The following is a 10,188-nucleotide window of genomic DNA, read 5'->3' as shown; positions in this document are numbered from 1 at the left end:
AGATTTCTTTGGACATTTTCATTTTTGTTACTAATGATGAGTATTAGAATGTGTTGTTTTTCTAAATTACATTTATAAGGAGTAATAAAAGTATTTCTTATATCATTATATAACTTACAAACAAATAAAACATGGAACTCATCTTAACCTAAACATTCTCCATTTTTGGGGGACAATGTTTGACAAAAAGTACACAACCTTTGCTCAAGTGGGGTATTAGAGTGTCTTCCAGGCTCTATATGTACACCAAAGTTACTACATCTAGCTGAAAAACTGGACCGCCTCCGTGGTCTAGTGGTAGAGCGTCCGCCTGGAGAGTGGTTGGTCCGGGGTTAGATCCCCGGCCGCGTCCTACCAAAAGACGTCAAAAGATGGTACTTGTTGTTATCCTGTCTGGCGCTAGCATTAAGGGGCTAAAACAAGGACTTGTCGGCTAGGAGTCAGTATACTGTGACTGAGTGGGGTAGTCATTTTAACCTGCGACATGGTATCTCAGTGTGCAAGCACTATAAATCGGAATCAGTCCGGACTAGCACAAGCAGTCACACACACGTGCTTGTACATCGCTACTTAAGTGCAGTAATCTTTAACGCGACGTTCAACCCCATTTCACCCCATCTAATAAATATTGTAAGGAATATTTATTTGTAAAGAAAGATAACTCTCTATTTGTAGACGTGATTGGTACCTTTTTAAAATATAATAATCTGATAAACTGTCAATGGATTCATACCATGTTTTATATTTTGCTCTCTTATTTCATTATATAAATCTGGGTCAATCTATAAGTAATTATAGAGGCATTTCACTACTAAATGTTATGGGAAAAATCTTCACGTCAATCATAGAAAAACGCTTGAGAATCTGGATGGAAGTAAATGTTTCACCGTCCGAGTCTCAAGCAGGGTTCCGACCAAACTACTCTACTGTTGATAACTTGTTTGTTTTACAAGCTCTCTGTTCTAAATATTTGTGCAGAACCAGAGGTCGTTTTCATTGTGTATTTATTGACTTTAAAAAAGCTTTTGACTGTGTTAGGAAAAAAATTGATGTATTTACTTATTACTAAGGGATGTCATGGTAAAACGTCTGTACTTTAAAAAAACATGTATGCATCAGTCAGCGCATGTATAAAGATCAATAATGAACGTACGGACTGCTTTATAACATCCTCCGGTGTACGACATGGTTGTGTTTTAAGTACGTTGTTGTTTATATTTTTCATAAATGAACTTGCTATAGAGTTGCAAAATAGTTGTCAACATTGGATATTTGTAACATAAGAAATAATGGACATTATGCTCCTTCTCTTTCCTGATGATGTTGTATTTTTTTCCTATTCTGTAAATGGCTTGCAAAAACAGTTAAATCTGTTACAGAGTTACAGTTTAAAATGGAGCCTTGAAGTAAATCTGAATAAAACCAATGTTGTAGTTTTTTTTAGAAAAGGTGGTATTGTTGCAAAACATGAAAAGTGGTTTCTTGGTTCGTCTGCCTTGAGTGTAGTCACTTACTATAAATATTTAGGTCTAATGTTCTCCTCTAGATTGTCATGGTCTATGGTGTGTAAGCAAATAGCTGCTCAGGCGTCGAAAGCCATTATGCCTCTTTATAATTCAGGAAAAATAGTCGTGTATCATTTTTCACAGCATTTACTATTTTTGAAGGCAAAATTATGCCTATACTTTTGTATGGTTCTGAAATATGGGTGCTAAGTATTAAGCTGCAATTGAAAAAGTTCACACTTCATACTTCAAATGTTTTCTAGGTGTTGGTAAGTTTGCCTCAAATAAGGCAATCCTTGGTGAAACAGGCCGTAGTAATATTTTTGTAGCCAGCAAATTAAGGGTTATTAAGTATTGGATTAAGCTACTTAGAATGATGCCTGATAGATACCCATATCAGTGTTACAAAATGTTAGAGGTACTTGATGATAATGGAAAAGATAATTGGGTTTCAGATGTGAGAAATCTATAATTTGTTAGTGGCTTTTCATGTGTATGGATTTCTCAAGATGTGGGAGATCCACAGTTATTTTTATATTCATTTAAGCAAAGACTGAAGGATATATTTTGTCAACAGTGGCACCAAAGTATTTCTGAATCACTTTATCTCAGCAATTACAGCAAAGTAAAATCATTGTTACAAACTGAAATATATTTAACTTGTTTAAATGATAAAAGTTTAATCAGAGGTTATTGTAAACTTAGAATTTCATTGCATAATTGTAATGTAAATATATGTCGCAGGTCCAAAGACCGTGATATTATGAACTCTATTTGTACAAATTGTTCATCCAGAGAAGTAGAGGATGAATACCTTGTCTTACTTACATGTGAAACGTATTCCCATTTAAGGTATAAATTTCTCCCCATGTTGCAAGACCATCAGTTAATGATAAGCCTGCTAAACTCTGAAAATCCTGATATGATCCATGCTGTTTCTGTTTTCTTAAAACATGTCTTTAAAATGAGGAATGTGTAACTTGATTTAAAATCTGATCATGTACATCGCGTGACAATGTTAATATCCAATCTGCATTGTACTATGGGCTTTGATGCCTAAAATACTGAATAAACTGTCTGTCTGTCTGTCTGTCTGTTATGCTTTCCTCAGATTGTCTGAAAGACAACTGTTGCTTAAACTGTTGCATAAATAACTTAGAATCATCAACATCTTGAGAAAGACACATAACCAAATAAAAACTTGAACAGAATTTCCCTGATGGAAGTAACCCATGTTCTTCGATCTGCTCCATCAAGAGATTTTAACATAGGATAGCACAGGTGAGGTAATCTGAATGAATCAAGATAAATTTATCTACACTAATAATTAACAGCCATTGACATGAAGTGCAATGGCACTCTCCCACATTCGCGTAGAACCATAGTGCTGTTTACATTTTTACAAACCCTTGAGTACCATTTACATATTTTACATATAAGTTTTTATGTTTGCAGTAAGATGTTCCCCACACTTAAGATCCATAGCAAAGAATTGCACTAAAAATACAACGAAATTTTCTGTGAGGGAATTATAGACATTACAGTCTGTGAGTATACACAATGTTGACCCTTGGCCCAAGAGGGTCAAGGATGAAACACAATGCCTATATACCAATAGAATGAAACAACTTCTGCATGTTTACCTTGGAAATATTTTTTTCGAAACTTTTAGAAACGTTTAGATTAAACATCATTCCAGTTTGTCTGCAGAATATATCTAAGCCATCTAACATCTTATTCAACTGTAGTTTTGGTTTTGGTTTGGTTTGTTGTTTAACGCCGCACTCAGGTCTGTAAGTAATCGAGTCTGGACCAGACAATCCAGTGACTAACATAGTCGCTCTTATGGCAAGCATAATACGAGGTATTGTCAAAATCTATGTATCTTTGAACCAGGGTCTTTGGAGGCCATGCCGAAAGGATATTGCCGACCACACAATTCCTAAGTCCTCTGCAATTCCTAATATTCGTAAAACATGGTAAACTAATTTATGCAAATAAACAAGAAAGTGTAGGAGGAAAGCAGGTCCTTCAGTTCATAACTGGAATAATGTCAAAATTACTGGTGCTCATAAACTAAATAAGCGCCATTCGTGGAGGAACTATGTCTTCAAAATTATTTGACGCACACCCATGTCCAAAGTGTGGAATTAATGACTGATCAATCTGACAAAATAAACTTGGTGAAGTTTCAGAAATATCAGAACTGACAGGAAAAGAAAAAAATGGATTTTGCTTCAAACAAGGGTGAAGAGTTCAATGAAGTATTTTCATTACGTGAGTTCTATGCCGCTCTCGAACAAGCTCATGGTACTGCAGCAGGTTATGATCATATCCACTATCAGCTCTTGAAGCATTTGCATAGATATGGAGGTCAGGGGATTTTGCTCTTTCGTGGCATAATGCAATTGTAGTCGTAATACCAAAACCTGGATGGGATGATACAGATCCGTCATGTTGTCATCCTAGGTCTTCAACCAGTTGCGTTTGTAAAACACCACGGAACAAATGGTAATGATTATAGAATCGGGTGGTCAGGCTCGTTGACTTGGTTGATGCATGTCACCGATCCCAATTTCGTGGATCGATGCGCATGATGTCAATCACTGGATTATCTGGTCCAGACTCGATTATTTCCACACCGCCGTCATATCGCGGAGTACACCAAACAAACAAACAAACAAACATATCTCCTCCTATAATTTCCTTATGGACATTACCAGTTTTCTTTTTCACCTCGAAAACTGGCACACATCCATAGAGCCCCCCAGATCACGGGTTGCGGCGTGCAAAACAGTGACACGATTACCTTAACCCGATGATACCTTGTGGTGCAAACAATCCTCAGCATGCTGAGGGCCACGTTTTAGGAAACCAGTATATCCTTCTTGTCTCATACACAGCCATTTCATTTCTTGTAGAAATACATCGACATTAAATCGTAATCCCTCCCTATTCATTAATAGACATATCCACAAATGAGAATGAGAATTAACATCATAAAAAAGATCCTTAACTGTTTTACCACTGAAATATTTATCCCTTGTGATGGAAAAATCAATGCAGTCAAGCAGGACATGCTTGACCGTGATTCCTTCATCACAAGGGATACAAAATGGAGGATTTTAATAAATTTCATTTGGGTATCTGCTGTGGCCAATACGACATCGTCGCATTATGACCTCTTCAAATCTGGACTGACAGACTGGACAAGTAGGTGTAACCGATATATTGTTTAAACATCATGTAATTTATTTATACCTACGTGGGTGTCCCACTTCTTTTGCATCAGATCACGGATGTAAGATCTAATAACATGTCCATAATGACTGTATGGAATAAGAAGTGGTGTCACAGATTTGTTGAGTCCTGCCTTTGCAGCAGCATCGGACATTGTGTTACCAATGATACCAACATGGCTTGGTAACCAACAGAAGACGATGTCATATTGGCCAGTTGTAAGATCATTAATGAATTCAAGAATTTGGATTAAAAGTGGATGTTTGGAAGACATTTTTGTTATCGCCTGAAGTCACGAAAGTGAATCAGAAAAAAATAATGAATTGTTTATGTTTAGGTGAATTATTTATATATTTTAGTGCGTTCAAGAGTGCGTTTGCTTCTGCTGTACATTTGGAACTGTTATCTGGTAATCGTGAAGATATTGTTCTGGATCCAATGACAGTGGTACAAGCAACTGCGTCACCATCCTTGGATCCATCTGCAAATATAGATTTATAAGTGTCATAAGTATTTCTTAATTGATTGTATTCTTGTTGATAAATTAATTGGTTTGTATCTGATTTCTTTAGTTTTGTTAATGTAAGATCCACCTCTGGCTTTACCATTTGCCAAGGAGGAGAAGAAAAAAGTTGAGTATGAGGTATGTCTTGGAGCGTAGTATTAGAAGCCGATATGGCAGATTATATTCTGATTCAAAGTGGTAGAGTGAGTGTTGTTTTCTTATTGTAAAGATCTACGTACAGAGGATTGAATATGCATTCAAAAGCTGGATTTGACGGATTAGAATAAAATTTAGTGATGTATTGTAAAGATAATTTTAGACGGCGTTGTTTAAAAAAAGGTTCATCTGCTTCTATATATAGACTGTGAATGGGAGACGTTCTAAAGGCTCCAAGGCAAAGCCTGAGACCTTGGTGATGTACAGTATCTAGTTTTTGTAAATTACTTTGCAGGCTTCACCATAGACGATGGAGCCATCAATCAAAATTGTACGGATCAGTGATCTATACATGTGTATTAGGGTTGTTTGATCCAATACCTACTTTGAATTAGAGACTACATTCAATAAGTCGAGTGCCTTCAGACATTTAGCTTTAAGGTATTTAATATGTGGGAGGAAAGTTAAATGGTTATCAAAAATGAGTCCAAACAACTTGGCCTCCTTCACAACTTTGATAGAGGTGCCATTTAGAAATAGTTCAGGGTCCTCATGCGGTTTATGTTTTCTGCAGAAGTGTATACAGTTAGTTTTTGATTTGGAAAATTCAAACCCGTTCTCTAGACACCACTTGTGAATTTTATTGAGACATAATTGTAATTGCCTTTCTATTGTGTGCATATTTTTACCACGACAAGATATATTAAAATCATCCATAAAAAGTGATCCATCTACTGAATCATTTAAAACTTTTGAAAAACTGTTAATTTTTATATTAAATAAAGTGACAGACAAAATACTGCCTTGTGGGACACCCTGATCCTGATTATAATGATCAGACAGGGTTGTACCCACTCGGACTTGAAATTATCTATCTGTTAAAAATTGAGATATAAAATAAGGCAGACGGCCTCTTAATCCAAAATCATGAAGATCTTTTAACATACCATGTTTACATGTTGTGTCGTAAGCTTTTTCTAAGCCGAAAAAGATCGATACAGCATATTGTCTATTAACATTGGAACTTTTAAAAAAATTCAACTTCCATAGAAATATTTCCTAAACATTTCCTAAACATTTCATCTGTATGCAAAAGATATGCCTTCGTTAAATCTTTTAATGTCATCACCGAAGCAGTCAGGGTTTCGGCCTCGCAAACGCTCAAAGCATCCGATATCAAACTACCGTATTTCCTCTATTTGACGCTATGCCGTCAATTAATTTCGAGAGAGTTCTTGACTCGGCGTGTATTAGAAACCTGGCTGGTGGTATTAGAGACCCAGCATGTATTAGAGGAAATATAAATAAGTTTTACAGTTCATATGGGGGTGATCGATCGGCAGTCATTTTCTATGAATCGATATGTAGGCTATCTATGTATTCATACGCACGTTTTTTTTGTGAAAAGGCTTAAAATATTTGAAAGGGGTATCGGTAGCAAAAAGGAAACCTCTTTTCAACCAATCAGAAAAAAGCATTCATCAATGTCATGGTAGAATATCCGGGTTTGCCATGGTTTGAACGGCGGAATACTTGGACTCTTCCACAACGTCTCACATAGACAGGGTGATTCAGAGTTGGATCACTTGGTGGCTCTTGTTGCAGCAGCATTTCAAGTATGCGGTATCCAAGTTTTCTACTAGCTTCTTCAGAAAAAGCTGGAGAGTGTTTGATTCAAAATACTGCCTGTAATTAAGGACTGAGCAGTGTGGTGTTTGATGTAACCTGCTTTTCTCAGATGTATTCTCCATTCTCTTAATCCTTTATCCAGGTTTAATTCTCTGTTTGTGTTTTCACTCAAATGAATTCCAGCCATCGACATGACATATGACCAAATGTTCTTGGAAGTGCTGGTGATTCCTGCAAGTTGTCAGTCAGGGTTTGTCTGATGGCACACCTTGTGACAGCCAAGATTTCACTTTTTTGTTTTCTTCCTCTAACAAAAAATCATATCCTTGTCCTTAACTTGGATGGTCACTTTTAAACACTGAGGCATGCATTTGAACAAACAGCTTTACCTTCTGTGGCATAACCTCCTAGACAAACTGGTCATAAATATGTATCTTTTGGTACTTCGGATGACAACGCCCATGTAACAATTCAGTTGTCATTAACTTTGCCGACTGTAACAGGAGCAAGTTATTCTTACGGACAGCCATCCTGAAATTCACAATTCCTTGGCTTTCTTTGTCCTTGTTCAGCCGAAGGTTTCATGCCAGAAATCATACAGTGAGTTACATATGGTTGAACAAGTTCACACATACTACCAATATTGAATGTCAGTAGCAATTGCCATGCTTTGTGATTGTCTGAGCAATGAAATGCAGATTTCAAGGCTGCTTCTGATGTCCAACCCATGGTTTCAGCAACGCTTTTCAAGAAAATATCTCAGTTAAGTTCTATTCTACCATGAATTTGGAATTAACTCCATTCTGATTGGTCAATCAGAGGCTATTAAATCACAATAACCCCCCTCTGATTCAAACAGCTGGGTTGACGGCCGCATCACCGCGGAAGCTAATATTCATAGAATAGTACTATTTTCAGTCATTGTCGGTAGGCATATTTAAATAATTATATCTACAATTACAGGTTACAAAATGCACAGATGCAGTTACTACAATATTCAAAGGATCTGTGGCAATACATTTCGTGCATAAAACACGATAGAAATCAAGAAAGGAATGGATTTACGTTTTGGAGACAACAGAGAGCTTGGAATGTTGGCGCTATTCTATATGTTTTCTTTAGGGATGCCCACCTCATGTCAGCTTGCCAAGTTGCCGTGCTTGTATGCTTTCAATGCCTGTCATGTGTTCGAGTGAAGTATTACCGTGTAAACAAACTGCTTGAGTCTATACAGCGTCATATTTTGTTCGGTGATTCCGTAATTCAGATCGATAACCCATTCAAAAACCCTGGACTTAGTATATTTGCTAACACCAAAGAGTTCACGTTTTATTGAGTGATGGTAGAATGGGGATAAACATGCTGTAGGGCTAGGTTATTTGCAGATTTAACCCCGCTAAATTGAATTTGAAACCGAACGCGCAGCGTGAGTTTTCAAATGTTAAATTTAGTGCTGTTAAATCTACAGGTTACCTAGCGCTACATTGAAAACACAGTATGTTTATCTCCTAATGAAACGTGTCATTAAATTCATTTCATAATGACCCTTTCCCGTGAGTAACAGTACCCAGTCAACGTCATGATAAAAATTAGCATCTTCATTAGCATGGGACTTTAGTCCTTGTCTCTGAGATTCCTGGACACCCATAAACACTTCGCCACAAATGGAGCATCTCAGGTACTCTTCCATCACCCTTTTGACAACTCCATGTGGAGTCCATCACAGCATAAGCTGCCCAAAACCTTATGCCATCTGCATTGTATCTGATAATTCCAGCCTAATGTCCGATATGTCGTAATACAAGATTAATGTTCTGTACTGAATTGGGGTTAACAAAAACAGGATCAAGGAAAATAACGTCAACTGGATCTGGGCTATGACTGGTTTCATATGGTCATACCGATATGATGATTTAGCTGACTGTTTCACTGTCTTAGTTTTGGTCTCATCTCCTTTGTGTTCATGCATCTTCGCCTGGTTTGTTTGTACATTTGTTGGTTCATCAGTTCCATTTCTTTCCATGGTTTGCTTGTACACAGACGATGTAATATGACAATTGCCACATTTTCTTTTGTTTTTCTCCAGCAAGAACTTGCACTGTGGGCACTGTTTGAAGTTTTCATTTTCTTCCTGAAGTTTCAATACTCAATTTCATCTGCATATATACCTGTCCTGTCATCAAAGAAAAGTTGTTCTGAGATGTTGTCAATTACAAATGCCAACTGTCGATACAGTTCACTGTAGTGAACAGTTTTCAGCTTTTCAAAGTAGTCTACATTTTCTTCACCATCAATTGTTGTTGTGGGACTTTTGTGACATAGTTTGGATATCAACACCTCATTACCTAATGAGGTTGACCATTTGCCAGGCATGAAGCTCTCAACTGACTGTACCGGTGCCGAGTTACTGTCTTTACTTGCATCAAGTAAGCGACTGAAAGAGCTGCAAGATTTTGTCAGTGTCAGCTTTTCCAACTTCAGCAGCAGAAAAAGATGCAAAACATATATTGCATGTACCAGAATTAGGCAAAGAATTCAGTAGGTTGGCTATTTGACCCACAGGAGAATGTGTAACGCCTTTTCTTCACATTATTACGAATCCGGTGTAGACATGACCGACGAGAACTGCAGAGTTTATGTGGGTGCATTGATGATTCATCACTATCAATATCAATGTTAAATGGACCCGTGAAGATCCGGGGTAGAGTAGGTCTTCAGCAACCCATGCTTGCCGTAAAAGGCGCCTATGCTTATCGTAAGAGGCGACTAACGGGATCGGGTGGTCAGGCTCGCTGATTTGATTGATGTATGTCATCGATGTTAAGATATAGCTAATACAGCTTGTATTGCGGTTGGTTGGTTGGTTTGTTGCTTAACGCCGCACTCAGCAATATTCGAGCTATATGACGGCGGTCTGTAAATAATCGAGTCTGGACCAGACAATCCAGTGATCGACATCATGAGCTTCGATCCACGAACTTGGGGTCGATGACATGCATCAACCGAGTCAGCGAGCCTGACCACCCGATCCCGTTAGTCGTCTTTTACGACAAGCATAGTCACCTTTTACGGCAAGAATGGGTTGCTGAAGACCTATTCTACCCCGGAATCTTCACGGGTCTTGTATTGCGGAAGTGAAGTGTGTGACGTCCT

This window comes from Haliotis cracherodii, unplaced genomic scaffold, assembly GCF_022045235.1.
Source record: "Haliotis cracherodii isolate W230 unplaced genomic scaffold, xgHalCrac1.p SCAF_13, whole genome shotgun sequence".
Classification (NCBI taxonomy): domain Eukaryota; kingdom Metazoa; phylum Mollusca; class Gastropoda; order Lepetellida; family Haliotidae; genus Haliotis; species Haliotis cracherodii.
Note: the sequence above shows the minus strand (reverse complement) of the source record.